General features: G+C 38.7%; 1 protein-coding gene across 2 annotated transcripts in view; it reads right to left on the reverse strand.

Annotated features, from left to right (window-relative positions):
* The window catches only part of Nck1 (NCK adaptor protein 1), a 53,232-nt gene that overhangs the window by 26,988 nt on the left and 2,059 nt on the right, over positions 1-24,185 (reverse strand). Inside the window, exon 1 of one of the 2 annotated variants that reach the window (XM_028788059.1) lies at positions 13,127-13,223. The exons of the other annotated variant lie outside the window; for it this stretch is intronic. The gene's annotated coding sequence lies outside the window, so the exon portion shown is untranslated. Of the gene's footprint in view, positions 1-13,126; positions 13,224-24,185 lie in introns of those variants that run through there. 2 annotated transcript variants of the gene reach the window in all.

The following is a 24,185-nucleotide window of genomic DNA, read 5'->3' on the forward strand; positions in this document are numbered from 1 at the left end:
ACCTGTCTGTAACTCAGATAATGAATGGCCTGAGTTGCTACAATGAAAAGTCCCAGTTCTTGCCTGTGTCTTTTTCCCATTTAACACTGGACTGCTATAAGCACTTTGAGGAGAGACTTTTTTTATTTCATTAGACCTCTATTCTTTCCAATATGATCATGCCTGTCTCTTTGACAAGCTTTTAAAAATTTAAAAACTTAGTTACACCAAAAAGGGCTTTACAGTATGTAAATCAACTAAATATGGAACAAAACAGCTACCAGGATGACTTAGAACACAGAATCAGCCTTCCACATACATAATCTTGTATGTTATTTAATACTCACTAAATTTTATATACCTTCCAGATGTTCATATTTTTTGTGACATCCATCAAATTTGGAGACAACTAAATATCCATAGTAAAAGAGAAACTAGCATCCTACTATTATAAAAATTGCCTTGGCTTTATAGATCCCTTAGTTAACTACAAATCTAAATAAATTGAGTACACCAGACCAAATATCTATACTTCACCTATTTCTACAAATTAATTAAGAACACCTAATATTAAGTTTGTCAAAACAGTCACTTGTGATCTCAAATGCCCTTAACCCCAGTACTCAGGAGACACAGCCGGACAGATCTCTGAGTTCAAGACCAACCTGGTCTACATACAAAGTCTCAGGACAGCCAGGGCTACACAATGAGACCCTGTCTCAAAGAAAGGCTGTCAAATCATCTAACCAGGAAACTCGGAGGAAGGATGATGCCTGCCATTGATATAGGTCAAAGCAATGGGATTCTTTTTTGGCAATGATGTTACTGTTTGAAAACACTAGTGGCAGAGGAAGGGGGAAAAAGGAACACATCTAAAGGGAAATCTATCATGCTAGTCACAAATACAATTTTAGAATCTGCTATACTTTAACTCATCATTTGACAATTTCCTGTTTCTGATAAGAATCAACTAAGTAACAGTACTCAAGTAACTAAGTCAGGAAGTTTAGATAGGTTTACAATCTCTCGGTAAACTATGAAAGGAGAAAAATCAACAATAACTTTAATATGCCATAGTAGGCAAAAAGAGAAGGCAATTCACAAGATTATTAAAATCAACATTTTAAGCCAGAGTATCACATAGTTTTATATTGCTAAATATTCTAACAAACTAACAAAACTAATGAAACATTCTACTACTTACAAACCAAAAATTAGAAGCATATCAGAAATGAAGGAGAATTAAAAACAAATTGTTTTGTTGAGTTTGGTTTGGTTTTATTTTCTTATTGTTTTGTTTGGTCAGTTGTAATCACAGGTAGATAGATAGATAGATAGATAGATAGATAGATAGATAGATAGATAGATAGAGATAGATAGCCCAGGCTGGCCTTAAAACTCACTACATAGGTGAGGAGGATCTTAGCTTTTAACTACTGATCTTCCTACCTCCAATCCCAAATGTAGAACTTTTAGACCTGTATCACCATGCTCAGCAAGACTGGGTCCTTTTAAGGGTAGGGAACAATTTTATCATATTTCATCCAGGTTTCAATGACTACTTTGGATACATAACCAAGATGAGAAAACAAGAAACATGAAAAAAGGAAAAAGGTATTGTGCACATAAAACTCACTTGTTCATTCAATAAATATTAACTAAATAAATGTACACTAGGAGAACAAACCAAGTTCTGAGAACAAAGAAAGATAAATCAAGTATACTGCTAATAAAAGGGATTCTAGTGAAAATTCTGTTTCTTCAACACACTTAGTCTTATACTAACACAAGAGTAACACATTCCCTATATGATGATTTTGTCTGTCATCACAAAGTTTTACTTTCTATCCTCTCTGATTTAAAATAAATTGACCCAATATTGCATACCCTTGGGCTGAAGAGATAGTTCAGTAGCTATTCTTCCAAAGGACCCAGGTTCTATTCCAAGTACCCACGTGGCAGCTCACAACTATCTGTAACTCCATTTCTGACACCTTCTCACACATAGACAGACAGACATGTACGCAAAACACCAATGCGCATAAAAAATAAAAGAACATACCCATTCTACAATCTGAAGAGAGTATTATGTTTTATAATTCCCAAAGGAGCAATCACTAAAATAGTAAGTAATCTTGCCAAAGTAAATTACAGTCACACAATTACAACACAAACTGTGAAAATGTATAACATAAAGAATTTCACTAATATAAGACATTAGTTACGAGTTAAAGAGTTATTATTACTCTAACCCTTAGGTTGCCAGATGGCTATGAATGAAACAAAATACAATCACAATCGACTATATCCATTTTAAAGTGTTCTGATTGTGATAAAAATAAATGATGGGGTCAAGGATGTAGCTGTGGGTATAACACTTGGCTAGAGCATGAAGCTCTGCTGCGTTCAATCATTATCACCACATAAAACGAGATACAGTGGCACATGCCTATAATTCCAGACCTGGGGAAGTAGAGATAGAGGATCCAACATCATCCTTAGTTTAAAGCCAGGATGAGCTAAAGAGACCCATCTTAAAACAAAACAAACTTACAAACAAAAAACCACTGAATTATTTTCACTTAAAATTTCATGTTAAAAAGCTGGAAACAATCCTCAATAACACACACACAAATTGTAGGTTGAAACGCAAGCAAGCCCCAGCACTTTAGCCCCAGCATGACTATTTGGATAGCTTAAGAAAGTGAATGAAGTACAATGAGTTTACTAACAGGCCCTTATCCAGTATGACTGGTGTTCCTGTAACAGAAGTTTGTATCACTTAAAGAGAGAAAACAGTCATCCAGAAGCCCAAGACAGGAGGAAAAGTTAAAGCACAGAAGAGCATTAGAGGATCTGCTTTTTGCATAAGATAGAAATGACCATAAACCCTGCACCTGGTCATGTTGCAGAGTAACTATGGTTTGCTCCACCCTAAATGAGATATCTCTATCACACACCCTGCTACAAGGCTCAGGGATCATGGTAGAAGAGGGGACAGAAAGAATATAGCAGCTGCATATGAATTTTTGGCAGTCATAACAACATGCACAAGATGTGTACAAGCTCAAGCTAAACAAAATCCCAACGTGCAGGGAGAGGGGCACAAAGTACCACACCTATTAAGGAACTATTGATAAATGACAACTACCAGAAGAGAGTGGCTTTAGTTTTAAGAGTGTAGCCCCTAGGAGGTCTAACTAGTGCCAGTAGAAAGCCACATAACTCGGAGTAGACAGGTAGCACTAACATGACTTCATGGGTTTCAAAAAACAGGTGAGGACACAAAGTTGGGTGGGTATGAGCTGTGAGTATGGGAGAAGATGTGGAAGAGGGATGAAAATGGTCAAAATACAATGTATGAAATTCTGGAAAAATTAGTAAAAAAAAACATTTTTTAATATTAATTCCAGGGTTGGCAAGACAGCTCAACAGTTAAGAGTACACACCATTCTTGCAAAGGATCAGAGTTTAGCTCCCAACATCTATATTGTGTGGCTAACATTTGCCTATAACCCCAGCTCCAAGGGATCCAATGCCTCTGGTTTTCACAGGCACCTGCATTCATGTACGCACGCGCACACACACACACACACACACACACACACACCTATACATGCATAGGGAACTGGTCTATTATTGCTTAAAAATCCTAGGAAATGTCACAGCACTGTTCCTTCACTAGACGTCTCCACTTGCCTTTCTTAGAAACGTCCTGCTGTATCCCGCCCTGTATCCCATACAGTTACTGTGTGACCAAGCCAATGATCTGCATTCATACACTCTATTCAGTCACCCTCCCTCTCAACTCTCTGCCCTTTTATCTTTTTAACAGGACTCAAATGGATGTACAGTAACCCCATTCCCACTATATACATGAGGAACAAAGCAGCTTTAATTAATGAAGTGTCCTTTAAGTAGTCTCCCTGTTCCCAATCTCACACTCTCTTCTATTTGGAAGAATTTAATTGTCATTTTTGAAAGTTATCTGGAAACATGAATTCTTCCTTTAATGTTTACTAAGTGGCCTTGAGAGTTATATCGAAAGAAGTTTCAAATGAATTTGCCTTGAGTTACAATGAATTCTTGTGGTCCTTAAACTCTACAAGGACAAGAACTCTTTTAACACTAGAGAAACTAAAGTCATGAGAAGATTCTGGGAAAGTGGCAAAAGAAGAAGTCACAAGAACGTATCCAAACGTAGACTAGCACTAGCATGATCTGGTCTGCTCTGATCTATTTAGGGAATCCTAAATAGAGACCACTACAAGGCAAGTTCAGGGCAAAAGTTATGAAATATAAGGTGCTGCTAATCTGAGTAGATTTCACCTCATTCTGGAGGCAGTGACTACCTGCTACCTTGGCAGTCATACATGTGTCCCACTGCTGTGAGAGCTAATTTGAAAAGGAAAAACCTCATCCAAATCCTTTCCAAATACTAGGTAATCTGTGTTATGATAACTGACTATGGCTTCTCATCACTAACACACAGGCATAAGCAGACTGCCAACATTCCATTTCTCCCAAGTGGAAATCCTTCCTTTTCAGATTGAAGGAAATTTAAAGAATTATTCTTTTATTTTTTTTCCTTCTCTCTCCATTCTTCTGTTATCCTCTTTTAGGAGCCAATAATAGATCAAGATACTCAAAAGAAAACACATAAACTGAGGTGCTTAAAAAGTCAATGTGAATACTCAGAAAAGGTAAGAGCAGACATGACATGGGTAGAGAAGGCAATGACAAACAAAGCAAAGAACTAACCCTAAGAAAGGGAGTACTAATTCCCAGAGTTACCACAGAAGATTTGGATGTGCAGTTTTCACCATCAAAAAGAATAAGAGGACTATAGAGACAGGTCAGTCAGTAAAGTGCTTATTATGAGTATAAAGACTTTGAAGCTAATAGCAAACTCCAAGGCAACTAGGACTAAAGACCTGGGGGGTGGGAGGGATAAAACTGGGGAAGGAGGAGGGGAAGAGGGAAACCTAAGGTTAAATTCTGGCCTTAGCACTCACACTACACATAAGGAAACGTATACCCACAAAGTACACAAAGAAACAAATAAATATGCCTATTATAAGAAAACAGGGAGGGAGAGAACCAACAGAAACTTCCTAGAGAAGGAAAAGTTGGATCTAAACTACATAATACTTTTAAAACAGCTGCCTCAAAAATAACCTAAAAACTACAGGAAGGCATAAAGAAAAGCAAAATAAAAAGACAAAATAAAATTTAAACTAAAAGAAATTCTGGAGCTGAAAACTTCATTAGAAACATTCAAAGACAGATTTGAGTGCATGGAATAAACAATCACCATATATGAAAAGCTGTAACAACTGAAGTTTAAATGAACTGAAAAATGAGAAGAAAAACGACTGAGGAAAAGTGAGCTAAGGAGATGGGATCTGTGTGATATAATCCAGAGAACTAACCAAAGACATTGTGGAAATCCTGTTACACACGCGCACGCGCACGCACACAGACAGACAGACACACAGAGACGCACATTGTTAAGCTGCTGTCATTTGAGTTCAAGAATCTGGATGGTATTCACTCTGAAGTCTATTTATATTTAGTTCACATCACAACTGACTCAGATGTTCATTCACATGTCTACATATTTTTGGTTAAGAACTGTGCCCATATTGAAGCAAGATTGCTTAAAATTTGTTGACTATATTGATGAGCCAAAAATGTCCCATTTCACCAAACAAGTCATCAGGTCAGTTATCAGAAATCCTACCTGTTACATGTGTGCATGCTTTTGATGCCATTCAGCTGGAGCTCAGGAACAAGACAACATGTAGCAATCACTGATAGGGCTTCCAACCCCAAACCTCTGTAGACAGCACTACACATCTATATATTTCCCAGGTGCTACCTCAGATCTATACTCCACAGATGCTGGGGCTGCCTCCACCAGCAGTTAGCTACTATATGGGGCTATGACTTCAGAAGAGCAATTCAGGTACCAATGCTCCTACTCACCATTAGCCTGGCCAAACCTCCTCTCAGCAGCCACCAGCTTATAGATGCTAAATGCCTCAGCATCTACAACTTCCTGTCAAGTAAGGTACAGCCACAAAGAATCACACATCCTTAACTTAGTAAGGCAGCAAACTTCTAAGGTGAATAAACAAGCAAACAAGAAAGGATTCAGACTATAGCTTTCAATAACACCCCTGTAGATATGCTTTAATTAAAAGATGAAGACTGGGTATTAGGGAAATGGTTCATTCAGTAAGATGCACAAGATGTAAGTGCAGATCTGAGTTCAGATCCCAGCACCCATATTTTAAAAAAAGAAAAAAAAAGGACAAAGTAGTGTGTACTTAAAATCTCAGTTCTGAGGACATGAAGACAGAAGGATCTCTGTGGTTTACTGACCAGCCAGCCAGTCTAGCTGATTCAGTGAGTTTCAGGTTCAGTAAGAGACCCCACTTCAAATAAATATGGAAGATAACAATAAAGGAAATTATCCAACCAAGGTCAGTCTCTGGCTTCCACATGTACAAGTGTGTACTAGTGTGTGTGATACACACACAAACACGCACAAGAGAACACATATACATATGCATAAAAGGATTTTAAGGGAGGAAATCAAAACTGAATACCCATCATGACAGCTACTGCTACCATTCATTTATATGTGCTCTCTTCATCAGCTTACTGCTACCCTACATTTTTAAGAAATGCATACATTTCTACAAAAAGAACATGACTTGTCTATGGCCAATACAATATGGGTAAAAGTGATATATACCACTTCCAATTCAGTACCTTAAGTCTCCCTATACACATTTCCCTTTTCAAATCAATGTCAGAAGCCACTGCTGATTGTGGTGGTAACATAAAAAGACAGAAGAGCCTATGTCTCTAAGTAACTGCATGGAGCAAAGGTACTCCAATACACATCTTAGACAGTGATATTTGAAAGTAATACAAACTCCCGGGTTGTCACTAAGATTTGTGGCTTGTTGGACTCAGTAACAAATCATACCTAATATAGAAATCTTAAGAACATTTCTCTAGCTGCTGTGTGAAATAATTTTTTAAAAGGTAAGAAAGAGATTTAAGAAAAAAAGAAAAAGACCGATTAAGGCAGGAAGCATCATAGCTCATGCCTATGATCCCAATACTTGGAAGACTGAGACCAGACTGACTGCCATGAGTTTATGGCCAGGGACTACACTGAGTTACAGTCAGCCTGAGCTAGAGTTCTGAAGAAAAATAAAAATGTATATTCACACTGTAGGACAGTAAGTCTCCTCTATTTTCTTACGTTGGTATAAAAACTCTTTTCCTATTAAGATCCCACTCCATCCACTCCTGGTCCCTAGAGGACTGGAATCTGTGAGTTCGAGGGCAGTCTGGTCTACAAAGAAAATTCCAGAACAGCCAGGGCAGTTATACAGAGAAACCCTGACCCAAAAAAACAAAACAAAACAACAACAACAACAAAAAGAATATTGCCCAATTTTTAAAGAGAGAGAAATTGTATTTTTCTAAATATGCAAAAAATCTCCAACTAACATTAAATAATAATCATCAAAAACAGTCATTAAGGAAAAGCTAATCAAAAATACAAAGAGATATCACCTCACATCTAATAGGAGGTGGTGAAATTAGAACTCTGGTACATTACTGACAGCAACATAAAATTATTACAGTAACTATGAAACAGTATTGTAAATGTTGCTTTTATTTCCTCAGATGAAGTGATGAGAGCCAAGCTGTGCAAATACTCAGCTTGGGCTGAGCCCAGAGTTTCTATCTATCTCTAGGCCTAGGCCTGAAAGCTTCTAGTTTCCATACTATCTAATCTTCTGCAAGCCTGAACCTACAAAGCTTCCGCTTTCAGCTTCTATCTGCTAGCCTAGGCCTAGAATGTCTCAGCCTCCAAAACTTACTGCTGAATAAACTCAAACTTTCTAGCTCTTTCTGAACTCTGGCTTTCTGGTTCAATTCAGCTGTTCTGGCTCAAACTCCTCTCTAAGCTAACTGATTCAAACTGGCTTCTCTCAGCTTCTGAATGAACTGTTCTGCTTAGAAAAACTGCCTCTGAACTGCATGAACTGCATGAACTGCATGAACTGCACTCTTCCCCTGTGCTGCTCTGAAGTAGCCTCTCTTTTCTGTCTATTCTCATGACAGTCGGACTTATCCTATCTCTGACTCATTCCAACTGGATAACAGACCTAGAAGGTCTCTGGATGCGATCCCTTGCCAGAGGAGCCATGTTGCTGGATTAAAATTCCTCTATACAGTATTGAGAGGTTCAAAAACCCTGGGAATAAAAAATTTCAGTTCCCCAGGAAACAATCTAGGCTCCTCAGAGGAAGCAATGGCAATGGATTGCTGATCAGTGACAACCCTGACTTAGGGAGGTAAGTCTAGAGCTGAGTCAGCTCCTCAGACATCTTCCTGGAGAAGATAACTAGGCCAAAACAGAGCTGGCTTCTAAAAACTCTTCAAGGTATCACCAAATATAGTGAAACTAACACAGCAGCCAATCAAAAATGCACTAATGTCACTGTTTTTCCGGCTACTAGCCCTGCATGAAAGGGAGCCTGCTAGATCCTCTGGTGGTCAACATTTTATTGAATGGTTGACTCCTTCATGCTGGTAATTTCTGCAGAACAAATTTCTTTGCCTTTGCATACTACTTGAGTTTGGAGTCTTCCTTCAGTGATTCTTGGACCCTAACAGTATGCTAGCTCCCCCAAAATATTATAAATAGAACTATTACACAATCTAGCAAAAGACACAGTCACAAAAAAGACAGTAACTCTACTATTCTACTTGCAAAGTTAAACAAATAAATTTATTGAAAGAAAAAGCATATTAGAAAGTAGTTGCTAGGGGCTAGCAGAGAGAATGGGGACTTTTTTTTTAATGGGTAAAGAGTTTACATACCAAGATGAAAGACTACCCTACAACATAAATATACTAATAATAATACTAATTATACTATTAATAATACTAAACTATATACTTGAAAGTAGTTAAGACTGAAGCAGGGGAATACTCAGTCCAGTTCCAGAGCAGCCTTGGCTAATGAGACCTCAGCTTAAAAAAGAAAAAGGAGGGGGAAAAAGAAACCCTTAAGATTGTAAAATGCTTATATTTAACACACATACACACACACACACACACCCATAACACAACACCAGGAGGCCAACAATCCAAGTGCAGATATCAATGATGGTAGCTTGCAGTTGACTAGTGTACTAATATAAAGGAAAATAAAAAAATTTACTGGCTGAAAATGCAGCCAGTCAGAAGTGTTTGCCTAGAATGCAGGGGTCAACCATTCATCAAAATGTTGACCACCAGAGGATCAAACACTGGGTTTGATCCCAAGCACCATATGAAACTAGGTATGGTGGTGCATTCCTGTAATCCCACAGCTTGAGGCCAACCTGGGTTATGAGTCCAGAGCTAAACAAGTAATTAAGACTTCAAAGGCCCCCAAAATGACTCAGCAGGTAAATAAAGGCACTTGTCATGCAAGCCTGGAGACCAGAGTTCAATATTCCCAAACCATATAGATAGAAGAAAATCTACTCTCCAAAGTTGTCCTCTTGATTTTTATACATGAACTGTGGCGCATATGCCCCACACACACATCATGCATACACACATGAGTGAGCACACACACACAGAGATATGCACACAAGAACAACACATTTTTAAAGAATTCAAGAAGCATTTGGAAATATTATGTGTATGGACTAGAATAAGGAAAAGAAACGTATGGCACATGACTTCCAGACAGAAACACCATTTAATGAATGTGGTAGCATGCATTTTTAATTCTCAGCACTTTCTGGAGGCAAAGACAGTCAGATCTATGTAAGTCCAAGGCCAGCCCATGGTAAAGGAAGAAATTATATTTAATAAAATGAAGAAGACCTAGGAAAGAGTTCAAATCCCAGCAACAACATGGTAGCTTACAATCCATCTGTAATGGGATCCAGTGTCTTCTGGCATGTCTGAAGACAGCAACAGTGTACTCATACACAATCAATCAATAAGTTGCTGTGATACTGTCCCTATCCTAAAGCACTTGCTACATGATTTAGACACCATTAGTGGTATATCCCTCTCATTGACTACAACAAAAGTTAAGCATTCCAATTTCCAAGTTGTCATTAAAAATGTACCATACAAAATCCATTCTTCAACTACAGGAATTCTTCCACATTTTACTGATAATTTATTTTTCTTAGTTTTAGTGATATAATCAACACTTCTATTATTTGGAAGTTGACTTTCCAGGCTGACACTTTATCTTTTATCACTGGTTTCCTATTTCCTTTGTGAAAGGTCACTAATAACTCTCATCCTTCTATTGTTCTGTCCTTGTTATGTAACAGTTTACCAGCTTTTGGCTGTCATCCTGGTTAAATTCCCTTTTTCCTATTTGCTTCATTTTCTTATTTGCAGAGCTTGCTTCATATATCTATTAATCCCATCGTTTGCTCAAATGTAAAGAAAGCCCCTAAGAAGCTGTGAAATCATTTCTCCCTGTGGATAATAGGAGAAGCATCTTTTCTCTCCTGTCTTTAGGCAGATCTCCCTATGTAGCCCAAAATGGCCTTGAACTTGGCATCTTTCTGCCTCCAGATGCTAGGATTACTGGCAGGCAGAATCATGTCCTGGAATACATTCTCTCCATTACTACTCAGATGCCAAAATACCAGAAGCAAAAGAGGTCTCAAAAATGGTTACAGTATTGAGTACTTTTATTTAATCAGATTTTTCTAGGATACTTGGTTTTCAATTTTGTTTAATGCCTATCTTCTTTCCCAAAGATACATTTTAAACTATTTGCTGAGGCATTACAGTAGGTAGTCGTTCATCTGTACCAACTGACAAGAATATCTGAACTCAAGCATTTTTTGGTAATAGCTTTATAGAGATATAATTCACACTTCATAAAACTTACCTACCTAAAATGCACAACAGAAACCTAAGCGACAGCTTGGTGGTCATGAGCACTTTTGTTATAAGCACTTGCTGTGTAACCCTGAGCATCACACCACCATGTAATAACTGAACATCCAACTCTGCTTGCTTCCAGCCTAGATGAGAAAACACAAGCCTCAGATTCAGGGGGAAACTTTGTCTCAAAATGAATAGGAAGAAAGTTATAGGCAATATCTAAAATCATCTTCTGGCTTCCATGCACAGTCATATATACACATGTAAATAAACAAATATTTTAAATAAATAATAAAGCATGTGATGATTTTAGTTTAATCAGAAAGCTATAGAACCACCATATTTAAATCTGTTGGAAGCATTACACAAACAGAAACATGTATTTTGTGTGGGTTTTCTAAAAATAGTTTTCAAGGTCCATCTAAACTAAAATACATGCCAATGTTGTAGCTTTTGTGACTTTTTCCTTAATTTTTATTTTAAAACACACACACATACATACACACACACACACACATGTTTTGTCCTTCAAGTATGTTTGTATATCAAGGCCAGTGGTGACCAGATGATGATGTTGGATCCTCAGAACTAGAGTAACAGTTTTGAGACACCATTTAGGTGCTGGAAACTGAACCTGGAAGTGTCTTGAACCATCTCTGCAGCCCTGTGACTAGGTTCTTTCACAGTACAATGTTCTTAAAGTTCAGCAATGTTATAACATGAATCAGTATTTCATTACTTTTTAATGCTGAAAAATATTCCATAGTATCATATATATTTTACTAGTTCATCAGGTGATGAGCATCTGAAATAATACCAAAATGAACATCTACATTTTGGTATTATTTTCAGCTGCTTTGTGAGGTGGTGTATTTTAAAACATTGGATAACTTTATTTTAATCAAGATCATGGCAAAGTCAGGACTCATGTGAATGTCTTCTATTAAATCCCCAGAGGGTTCCAGAAAGTATAATAAAATCAATACTTCCATTATAGGGAATATTATGTAAAATGTTTATAAAATCTTTTAAATGGCACTTGTTTCCTGAGATACAGTGTATTATTGACAACCAAGATCCACAAGTCTAGGCTGCAAAGCAAAAGCAGGAAGCAAGACCCTCCCATCTGGTACTGACCAACTTTGCAATAAAATCAGCCCTTAATACTGTTCTGTCCTTTGAGATAAAACACCCTCTTAAACAAACAAACAAAACACAGAGATCAGGAAATTAACACAGGAGAAGAATAATTTTCAGGGATTTTTTAAAAAACTAATATATGCACACAAGTAAGGTCACTGAAAGCTTGCCAGGTTAAATCTGACATATATACCTGAATTTACTTCATATGAATAAAGTGGGCATCCCCAAGTGTCCCCACTATTTCAAGATAACTGGTACTTATTCTGGTGGCTAGTGCTGTACTACTAGCTCTTCCCATTATGTGCACTTCTCTGACCTCTACTCTACTAACTGTAGCTCCCTCAGGGGAACTGACTACAGGCAAACTGCTGCTGCTGGTTGACCTCTCTGGGCTGCCCAACAATCTCTAACACGGGGGCTTACCTGAAAGCACTACCTCTAGTACATTTTCTTTTCTTTTTTCCAAGAAATGGAGCAATCTTTGTGATGCAAGAGTAGGGTCAGAGAACATATTGTGGGAGTCAGTTCCCTCCTCCTGCTATTTGAGTTCTAGGGAAGGAACCCAGGCTATCAGGCTTGATGACAAGCACCTTTACTACTGAGCCATCTTGTCATTCCCTGAAAGCACCATCTCCTATAAAGGTGCACTACTGCCTCTACTGCTGATTTATGGCCCACATTAATTCTCTCTCATCTCTTATAGATGTTGGGGAACATACAGGGGTGTCTGTGCGTTTGTGAGTGTGAGTGTGTGTGAGAGAGTGTGAGAGAGAGAGAAAGAGAGAAAGAGAGAGAGAGAGAGAGAGAGAGAGAGAGAGAGTGTGTGTGTGTGTGTACAGACAGGTGATGAGATGGATTCACTGCCTGCAGCAGTTTCTTATACAGGTATGAATGTCAACTATGAAGAGGGGACAATTTCATTTGAAAATATAGGCCAGGTATTGAGGTATACACCTCTAAACTTGGCATTTTAAGAGTCCAGCAAGAAAAGAAACACAAGTTGAAGTCCAAACTAGGCTACATAGTAGATCCTAAAAATGAACACTGTGAGACTCACTCCAATGTCAGTTCCTGAAGCAGTTCTAGTACCTCTCTGCTGCCCATCAGATCCTCTGCAGACTGTAATGGTAAGTAAGCGCTTGAGTGGAAGGAGGGTTCCAGCTGATGATCCTTCCTTTGAAGATAGCAAAGTGTACCCATTAGAAGTTAGAGGTTACCAAATACAGTCTCTGAGCACTAGGACTCTGTTCCTCTGGTTTGCCTGTGTATAAATACTGCTGCTCTTATAGGAGCTGTGAGAGCCCTTGTTCCCAACCAGTGTTCACCCAGTGATACATATAAGTGATAAAACATGTACAAACCCTCACTGAATCCTAAAAGTGAGTTCTTTCTTTGGTATTTCAAAACAGTACTCCAAGGCCTTAAAGGCCTTGGGTTTGCATAGCAAATAAAAAAAAAAAAAAACCCAAAACATCAATTTGATCCTGCACTTTGAGGCTTTAAACTCCTCCATCCCCCACCTCCCCCTCACTATGTGAATTTTACATCTGACCTCAAATGTAGTAAGATCTTACTGCCATAGCCTCTCAAGCAGCTAGGATTATAGGCAAGGACTATAGCTTCTAACTTCTTTCTCCCACTTTGTTTTGTTTCTTTTTGAGATAAAAAAATCTCATTATGTAATCCAGGCTAACCCCAAACTCATGACTGCCCTCCCAAATACATGAGGTTTCAGGTATATTCCACTGTTCTAAGCTCCCTTTCTTCTCCATTCTTGAAAGTATATGAGCCTCTTGGGTTCTACACTCAGATGACAAAGCAGAGTAATTAAGTATTTACTACATTCTATGACTCAATTCTTCAAGATTGCTTTTCCTAGCTCTAAGCCTAAGGTTTTACATTAAGATGATTTAATCAAGATGGCTGAGTAGGGGGTACTTGGCTTACACAGAAAGAACCAAAACAAGCAAAAAAATAGCTACTTCACTGAAGTATTTGAGGTACTTTTGAAGTACAGTGGGAATCTGGAGAAGACATTGCACAGCATGAAAACAGGAACTAAGTTGTAGTTGAATGAGAATGGTCTTCACAAGGCAATATATTTGAATGTTTGGTTAGCACTTAGGGGAACTATTTGAGAAGGATTAGGAGGTATGGACTTGTTAGAGGGGCTGTGTCATTGCAGAAGGCTTTGAAGTTTCAAAAGCCATTCCCAGTTAGTTCCCTCTCAGTCTGAAACCTGTGGATCAGAAAACTGGCCCTAAGAAGCTGATGCTTAGTCCCATCACCCAATCTGGGATGGCAGGTGGTCACAGTTCCCTGAGCAATCCTCCTACAAGAGACCTATACATGCTCCATCTTTACCCACTGATCGGTATTAGCTACCAGACAGCATTTACACACTGATACCACACCTTATCCCTCTAAAAAACATGCTGCGCTATATTACCAAACCCCCAGGGATATGCTTGCCTTCATATGATCAGTGGAAAGTAGCAGACATCCCATACTAGATGTGCTAGATGTACCACATCAAGAGTGGTCAACAAACCTACCTGCCTAAGGAAACGACATCTTATCTGGTGCTGCAGTCCCACTACCCCCTAAGCTCTCAATCCCAAAGACATCTATAGACATTAAACTAATTATAGCTGAAGAAACTACACAAAAACTATGCTAAAGTATCCACCTGAAACCAAAGCCAACAATCTATCCAAATAAAAGTAGGAAACACTGCCAAGAATGTTTTAGTACGAAAGCCACTCTTAACAAAATTGGCAGAGACAACTAACCTACCAGATGCACAAAATATCAACATAGGGGCACAAGAAACATAAAGAAATATGTTAACAAGACACTTCTAAAGGAACACAAAAACCTTTTTTTAGAAAATGCCAAAGAAAAGGAAACCAAGAAACTGTCAAAAAAATTTTAATGAGTGAAAAATTCCGCAAATAAACACCTTTTTTTTTTTTTAATCAGGGCTAGAAATACAGATGCGGATGCTCGTAGCCAACCATTGGACTGAACAGGGGGACCCCAATGGCGCAGTTAGGGGAAGTACTGAAGGAGCTGAAGGGGTTTGCAACCCCACAGGAAAAACAACAAAATCAACCAATCAGACACCCCCAGAGCTCCCAGGGACTAAACTACCAACCAAGGAGTACACATGGAGGGACCCTTGACTCCAGCCACATATGTAGCCGGAGGATGGCCTTTGTCGGGCATCAATGGGAAGGCAGCCCCTTGGTTCTGCCTCAATGACCCACGGTAGGGGAATGCTAGGGCAGTGAGGCAGGAGTGAGTGGGTGGGTGGGTGGGGGAGCTCCCTCATAGAAGCAAGGGGAGGAGGAATGGGATAGGGTGTTTGCAGAGGGGATACCGGGAAGAGGGATAACATTTGAAATTAAAGTAAATAAAATAACCACTTAAAAAAAAAAAAGACGAAAGAACAAAAAAAAAAAAAATCAGGGCTAGAGAATATAGCTCAGTAGCAAGACACTTGCCTAACATATCAGTAAGCAGTACCTCAAATTTTGGCATTGAAAACTCATAAATACAGTTGAGAGTTTCAACAGAAGACCCAATAGGAAGAATATCTTACTTTGAACATAGGTCTTTTGAAAATATCTAACCAGACTTAAACCACAAACAAACAAACAAACAAAAGAAATAAAAGAAGAAAAAAAAAAGACTTCCAGACTTAGAGACCACTAAGTAAGCAAGCATTCAGTTTGTACTTAAAAAGGTGGGGGGGGTGGGGGGAAGACATAGAAAACCTACTCCAAATAGTATTTTTATTTGTCATTATTATTATTATTTTAAACTTTAAAAACAAAAAAAAAAACCTTCTCCAAAGCATTTAGTAGTCAAACTACATATAACTCAGTTAGCTCACCAACAGGATATAATTAATTTAGTTAGCCCATCAATAGAGTATATGTTTAGTGGTTCAATCTCCAGCACCAAAGGACCACAGAGAAAATTCTGAAGAAATGAAGAAAAAGGTTCATCAGATAAAAGCTCTTGCTATGAAAATCCAACAATGTGATCAATCCCTGGAACCCACATAAAAGTAAAAGGAAAGAACCAACTCCACAAAAGTTACCATCCTCTGACCTTCCACACACACACAGACGGCAAGCAAACATCTACACACACATCAAACATACATACAATAATTTTTCATTAAAAAATAACAATGTGGGGGCTGGAGACACAGCACAGTGCTAAGAGCACTGATTCTTCTTGAAGGGCCCATATTCAGTTCTCAGTACCCACATCCAGTGGCTCACAAATGCCTATAACTCTAGCTCCAAGGATCCCAACACCTTCTTCTGGCCTCTGTGAAAAACCTGAACACACATGGCACTCACCCACAGACAAACAAGTACACATTAATACATAAAAATGAGGGAAATTTTAAGTGTTCTTAACTGCTAGAGAAATGGCTCTGCAGTTAAGAACACTTGCTGCTCTTGAAGACCTAACAGGTTTGGTTCAAAGCACCCACAAGGCAACACCCTGCATTTGTTAACACCAGTTCCAGGGAATCCAACACCCTCTTCCGGCCTCCAGGGACAGCAAACACACATATATACAGGCAGGCAAACACTCATAGACATAAAAATATTTTTCAAAATAAAAATAAGAGCAATGTTTATAGTAGTAAGTGCCAATCTACATCAACAAAGACATTTCTGGAGCTAGAGAGATGTCTCAGCAGTGAAGGCCACTTGCTGCTCTTGCAGAAGACACAGGTTTGGTTCCTAGCACCAACATGAAGGCTCACAATCATTCTTAAGTCCAGTTCCGGAGATCTAACTCTTTCTTCTGACAGCCACAGGAACCAGGGACCTGGTACATGTACATATTTTCAGGTGAAACACTCATACACGTGAAACCAATCTTTTTTAAAAAAAAAAAAAATTCAGGAGATTTCAAACAAGTATGCAATTTAAAGAATTAGCAAAGAACAAAACAAACCCAACCAGTAAAAGGAAAGAATAAAAAACAGAAACAAAGGATAGACACCATAGATGTGACTGGAACCTAGAGTTACACAGATCCATGGCAGTGTACTTGCCTAGCAGGTTTGAGGCCCTGAGTTTGTCTTCAAACACAGCAAATAATATTAACAATATTAAGATGACTTTTCTTGGCACATAAAGTATTTGACAAATTTCAACATCTCTTTATGACTTAAAACAAGTCAAAAATTAAGTAAAGACAAAACATCCATCAACACAAGTAAGAGTTACATATAATTACCTCTCAGACACTATCACACTGGGAAAAACTAAAATGACTTCTGTGATCAGGAACAAAATGGGAAGTCTACTTCCACCGCACTTCATCCATCCAGTACTGGAGTCATAGGGAAGTAAGACCAGAAAGAGAAGCAAACAGTGTGTATCTAAATAGGAAGTAAGGGAGTCAAACTACCCTATCTTATGGAAGTGTTCTCCTTAGCCTTAACTATTAACTCAACACAACTTACTCACTGAAAAGAGTCTCAGCGGAGGGATTGCCCAGATCAGACTAGCCTCTGGGCAGGTCTGTGAGAAGCTAACTTAGTTATTAATTCAAGTAGGAAGGCCCAAACCACTATGTGTGGCAGGTGGTCCTGACTGTATTAATACACACACATACACACACACACACACACACACACACACACACACACAAAGCTAAGCGTGAGCCAGTAAATGAGCTAGTGAGCTAGCAAGCAGTGTTCCTCTCAAGTTTCTGCTTTAAATTTCTACCCGAGTTTGTACCCTAACTTTTCAATAATGGGAGAGTAACCTACAAGCTGAAATAAACCCATCTCTCTCCCCACTCTGAGCTGCTTTTGGTCAGAGCATTTTAGCATATCAGCATATCAACAGAAATGTAAATACAATAAAGAGAATAAATTTTTATATATAGAAAACCCTAAAGATTTTTAAAAATTCATTACAGTTATAGGATACCAAAATTAACCGTGCTAGGTGTGGTGGCACACACTTTTGATCCCAGCACTTCAGCACAGAGGCAAGCAGATTCCTGTGATTTCAAGACCAGCCTGTTCTCTCTGTCCATTAAGGAGTCTGATATTATTGACTTTTTCCTGGTTACATCTCTAAAGGATGAGGTTCTGAACACCATGCCAGTGCAGAAGAAGACTTGTGCTATCAATATTGGGAACTACAATGGTCACATTGGTCTTGGTGTTAAGTGTTCCAAGGAGGCTGCCAATGCTATCTGAAAAGCCATCATCTTGGCCAAGCTTAAGCTTTAGATCATCCTTGTGTGAAGAGGCTACTGGGGGAACAAGATTGGCAAGCCCTGCACTGTCCCATGCAAGGTGACAGGCCACTGTGGCTCTGTGCTGGTCCAACTCATCCCTGCCCCCAGAGTACTGTCTCTGCTCCTGTGCCCAAGAAGCTACTGATGATGCTGGTATAGATGACTGCTTCACTTCGGCCAGGGGCTGCACTGCCACCACCTCTGATGCTATCTCCAAGACCTACAGCTACCTGACCCCCGACCTCTGGAAAGAGACTGTGTTCACCAAGTCTCCTTATCAGGAATTCACTGATCATCATGTGAAAATCCACACCAGAGTCTCTGTTCAGAGGACCCAGGCTCCAGCTGTGGCAACTACTTAAGGGTTTTTATACAAGAAAAATAAATGAATTAAGTCTGTAAAAAAAAAAAAAGACCATCCCATCGTGGTCTACAAGGGAAGTCCCAGGACAGTCAGAACTGTTATATATAGAAAACCTAGCTCAAAAAACAAAAACAAAAAAATTTAACTCATGAGGCAGAGTCAGACAGACCTCTGTAAATTTAAGGCTAATCTATCTACATAATGACAGCCAGGAGGGGGATGGGGAGGAGGTCTTGAGGGATAGGGAGAGGGGTTTGAGGGATGGGGGGGACCAAGACCCTGTCTCAAAAAACAAAAAAGCAAAACAACAACAAAAATCAACATACAAAACCTTAACTTTTTAAAAATATACAAATAACTAGGGAAAAAAATCAAATAAGCCCACATATTTAACATCAAATTGTCAACAAAGACAAGTACACTGATGAAAAATGAAAGGTCTCTTTAACCAACACTTCTTAGAAGACTGAATGTAGAAATGCATAAAAATAAAACATCTGTCCCTACTTCTCAATGTAAATAAAAAATAATTCAAAATGGATCTAAGATTTAAATGTAAGCCTAAAATGATGAAAATATTAGAAGGAAACATAAGAAAAATGCTTCTGGAGATGGGTCTGAGCAAGATTTTTTTAGCAGGGAACAAAAGCAAAAACTAACAAACGAAACTGACATCAAAGAAAAATCAAATAAAATTTCATTGTAACAAAGGAAAACACCAGAAATGAAAATCCCTACAAAATGCAAGAAAACAATGTCAAACTATTCCTCTAACATGGTATTAACTCACATAAAAACTCAAACAATTCAACTACAAGTAATACAATTAAAAGTCAGCAAGAAGCTGGCTTGCAAGAACATGCCCACAGTTCCAGCATTCAAGAGGCTGAGGGGAAAAGATTAATTCAAGGTCAATCAGGGTTACAGAATGAAGCTTCATCTCAAAAATAAATAAATATATAAATAAATGGTAATAAATAGGCAAATGATGTAAACAGGTAATTCTCAGGAGGATTTACAAAAGCCAATAAATAGATAAAAAATACTCATCCTTCATCACTAAAGAAATGCAAATCAAAACCATGTGATTTAAAAAAATAAGCACAGATGAAGATGAGCTCAGAAATTAGTGTTGGTAGTGTATTAGTTACTTTTGAACTGCTGTATCAAGGTAGCATATAAGACTGTTGGCTTATGGTTTCAAAGAGATAAGAATGCATCATGGAAAAGAGACATGGTAGTAAAATGACAGGCATGGCAACAGGAACAGAAGCTAAGACTAATCACATATTCAACTGAAAACAAGAAGCAGAGGTGGTGAACTGGAAATGGGTGCTGCAAAAAGCCCACCCCGTGACATTCTTCCTCCAGCAAGGCTGCACCACCTCCCCAAACAGCAGCACAGAATAGGATTCACGTACTAAACTATCCAAGCCAATCAGGGACTTCGTCATTAAATCATCACAGTAGGCATGCCGAGGACTCTAAGGTGCGGAGGTTCCTGGAAAAACTAGAACCATGGTATGATCCAGCATGGGCACTTCCAAGAATATACTCGAAGGAACTGAAATCAGCATGTCGAAGAAATAATCTGCACTCACATTTATGTATCTGTTTTGGTTAGGTTTTTGCTGCTGTTTTGGGTGTGTGTGTGTGTATGTGGGGGGGTGGGAAGGGAGACTGGTCTCACTGTGTAGCCCAGGCTGGCCTTGAAATCATTACACAGGACACACCGGCCCTAAAACTGTGCCCTTCTTTCCTTCAGCCTCCCTAGCACTGGGATCACAGGTCTGTTGACTACACTTCTTCACACCTTTATTTCACAGTAACCAACCCACAAAATCAATGTAGGGAAAAACGGTAAATACACATAATGGTGTGCCCAAGGAGGTCAGAAGAGGGTGTCAGATGCAGTTGTGAATGGACTTGTTGGTGCTGGGAACTGAACCCAGGTCCTCTGGAAGTGCAACCAGTGCCCTGAACCATAAAGTAGGCAGGGGAAATAAAACTATTCAGATATTAGTTGATTTAAAAAAAAAATTAAAAGCAAGATTGGCAAGCCATAGAAAGAAAGCCTATAGCAGCTTCCACAGTTTCTGCCTCTGCTCCTGCTGGAATTTCTGTTCTGACCTTCCTCAACGATTGGCTGTGATCCTGTCATGTAAATCAAATAAACTCTCCAAGATGTCATGGTATTTATCAAAACAATAGAAAGCAAACTTGAGCAGGGCACACAAACAATTTTAAAAACACTTTTAAAGTCTAAAAAACTTGTAGTAGCTGAAAATGATGAAGCACTTCCCAAGGAAAATTTTCCAATCCCGTTACTGTTTCTGCAATAGAGCTGGAATGCTTTAAAGATGCCACATTGTGCCAAATTATTCTATTATTTGAGTTGATCTACACAATAACGATCTAGACATTGATTCAGAAACTGATTTAGATTTAACTGATTTATCACATGATAAAAAGTTTTGTAAGACCCATTAAACAAAAGAGAAAAAAAAAAAAAGAAGTACCTACTCTTAAAAAATTTTCCAGGCAAGGGACATAACCCAGTTGATAAAGTGCCTTCCCAGCAAGAACAAAGCTTTGAGTTCAAGATCCAGCCCTGCATACACAAAGAAAGATGGCCCACACTTAAGGGACTTGGAGGCAGATGATCAGGAGGTTGCATATCACTCTCAACTACAGAGTAAGTTCAAGACCAGCCTGAAACAAATTTTCTACACACTCTCACTGATATACTTTATTCAAATCATCTGAAAAAAAGCTGACATCACCCATACCATATTTGTATTCAATTTGCAAATCACTAAGAATAATTTCAGAAATAAATAAGAATCAACATTTCAACAGAATTTTTCTGTTTGTTTTGCTTTTCAAAATACAGCTTTTCTGTCTCTCGTTTGTCCTAGCTGTCCTGGAACTTGCTTTGTAACAAGAATGGCCTGTAACTCACAAGAGACCACCCTGCAGAGGCACTGGGATTAAAGGCGTACATCACTACACCAGGCTCAACAGACTTTTTAACTTGTAATTTTAAGACTGTACTACATAGCCCAGGCTAACCTCAAACCTGCAATTTTCCTGCCTCAGTCTGAGTTCTAGGATTTGGCAGTTTATTGAAACAAATAAAAAACCAAGCCATACTAACCAACCAAAACATAAATGAAAAAAAAAAAAGCTTCTAATCATTTTCAGATCAAAAAAGGAAGTACTCAGTAAAGCCTGGTGGAGTACATTTTTTTTTTCCCCTGAGACAGTGTAGCCCTGGCTGTCCTGGAACTCACTCTGTAGACCAGGCTAGCCTCGAACTCTTGAACTCAGAAATCCACCTGCCTCTGCCTCCCAAGTGCTGGGATTAAAGGCGTGCGCCACCACTGCCGGGCTGGAGTACACTTTCAATCCCAGTACCTGGGATGCAAAGACAGGAGGATGTTTTGTGAGTCTGAGACCAGCCTGGTCTACCTACTAAGTTTCAGTTCAACCATGGCTGTACAGTAAGACCTTTTCTCACACACACAAAAAAGGGGGGGATAGGAGAGAAGACTCAGAAAAACTTATCTGGCAATTTTCTGTGCTGTCTTGTACCACGGAATTCATTATAGGCAACACAACACTGCTTTTATTAACAAACTTTAGAGTTAAAAAAATAAAAAGCTCTAACCCTACAAAATGGAAAGTGATTTTTTTTTACAACGTGTTTAACAAGCACACTGCAAAGCTGATTCTTGACAGACAAAATGTGAAAGTGTTACTGTTTTAACAGAGAAAGAACATTTAGCTAGCTCATTACATTTAGTTACATGATAAACCATCCAAGCTTCTACCAAACCATTACAATATCCTTTCAAAGTCCCCCAGAGAGTCATTCTTTTTACCAAATAAGTCAAGGAAAATAAATTCCAACAGTAAAACCTGTGAGGCAGCCATCTGCTGTCTTTTCCCTCTGGTGCTGAGGATCCCACCTCCTGCCCACCACAGAGCTACATCTCTGGCTCCATCACACACAGTTTAGGGAACTACAGGACTCAAGGACAAAGACAATTCATTTTGTTAATGCTACTAATACACAGAGTCTGAAAAATACAAAATAAAAGGTCATATGCCAGGAATTCCAGCTACTCAGGAGGCTGAATCAGGAAGATGAAAGATCACATTAGAACATAATTTGAGCAACAATTTAGAGCAATGATTTGAGAGCCCACCTCAAAATAAAAAAGTGTTGGATCTCTAGGAGGAATACACAAAACAAATATTACATATTGTACAAGGTAATACTGTGGTACCATAAAGAACACAGGATACGTGAATAAGATGACATTTGAGTCTCAGCTCTGCCCCAACATCAATGTGTAAATTTCAGTAGTTATTTTGCATGGATTTCACTTTCCCAACTTAAAAAACAAAAGGCTAGATTCCAGTGTTTCAGCAATGTTCCAAGATATCATGACATAAATCCATATAAAATTAAAAAGCAAGGGAAAGAAAGAAGTCAGCTGGAGAAAAAGGATGTTTAATTTAAAAAGCACAACAATAAAAACATACACAAATGCCATCACAAAACCCATCACTTTGTATGCTAACTTGAAAAGGGGGTGGGGAAGGCAAAAAAAAAAAAAAAGGACTCAGTTTAACATAAGTTACAGAAATTTTTGACAACCTTTACTCAAAAATCAAAATTAAATTTCTGAGGACTGGAAAGATGGCTCCAGTTAAATGCAAGTACTGTTCTTGCAAAAGACCCAAGGTTGATTCCCACCAACTGTATAAGGAGGCTCATAACTACCTGTGAGTCTGGCTCCACCATATCTGACACTTTCTTCTGGCCTCCCTTTTCAGGCACCTGTCCTCCTGTGCACATATCATGTCCTCAATACACACACACACACACACACACACACACACACACACACGCACACACTTTTTAAAAATGTTTAACTATATGTAAAAAATATAACTCTGGCTGGGTGTTGAGATGCCTTTGCAGTACCTGCTACCAAGCCTGAGTTCAATTCATGGGACCTATGTGGTGGACAGAGAACTGACTCCCCAGAGTGCTCTGACTCTGGTTGTGGGCCATAAGCACATTGCCCACTTGCCCCCACCTCCACCTACACACTCAGACAAAGATAAACAAAAATGTAATACCCAATCTTTTTTTAAAAAAAATAGAATTTTAGACTAATGATATACCTGAGTGGTTTATGAGAAATCATGGGTTTGACCCCAAAACTGAGGGAAGGAAAAAGAGACAGGAGAGGGAAAGAGAAAAGAGGGACAGGGAAGAGAGGAAGGAAATTAAGGAAGGAAGAAAGTTTAACAAATTTTTACTTTGCTACTTTAGTAATTTGCAGAGAATTTTTTTTCTGTGTTAAGGACAGATGGCTCAGTGGTTAAGAGCTCTTGCAGAGGATCTCCGTTCTGTTCCCAGAATCCACACCACATGGTGTGCTTATAT

Source organism: Grammomys surdaster, unplaced genomic scaffold, assembly GCF_004785775.1.
Source record: "Grammomys surdaster isolate TR1022 unplaced genomic scaffold, NIH_TR_1.0 125698, whole genome shotgun sequence".
Taxonomy (NCBI): Eukaryota; Metazoa; Chordata; class Mammalia; order Rodentia; family Muridae; genus Grammomys; species Grammomys surdaster.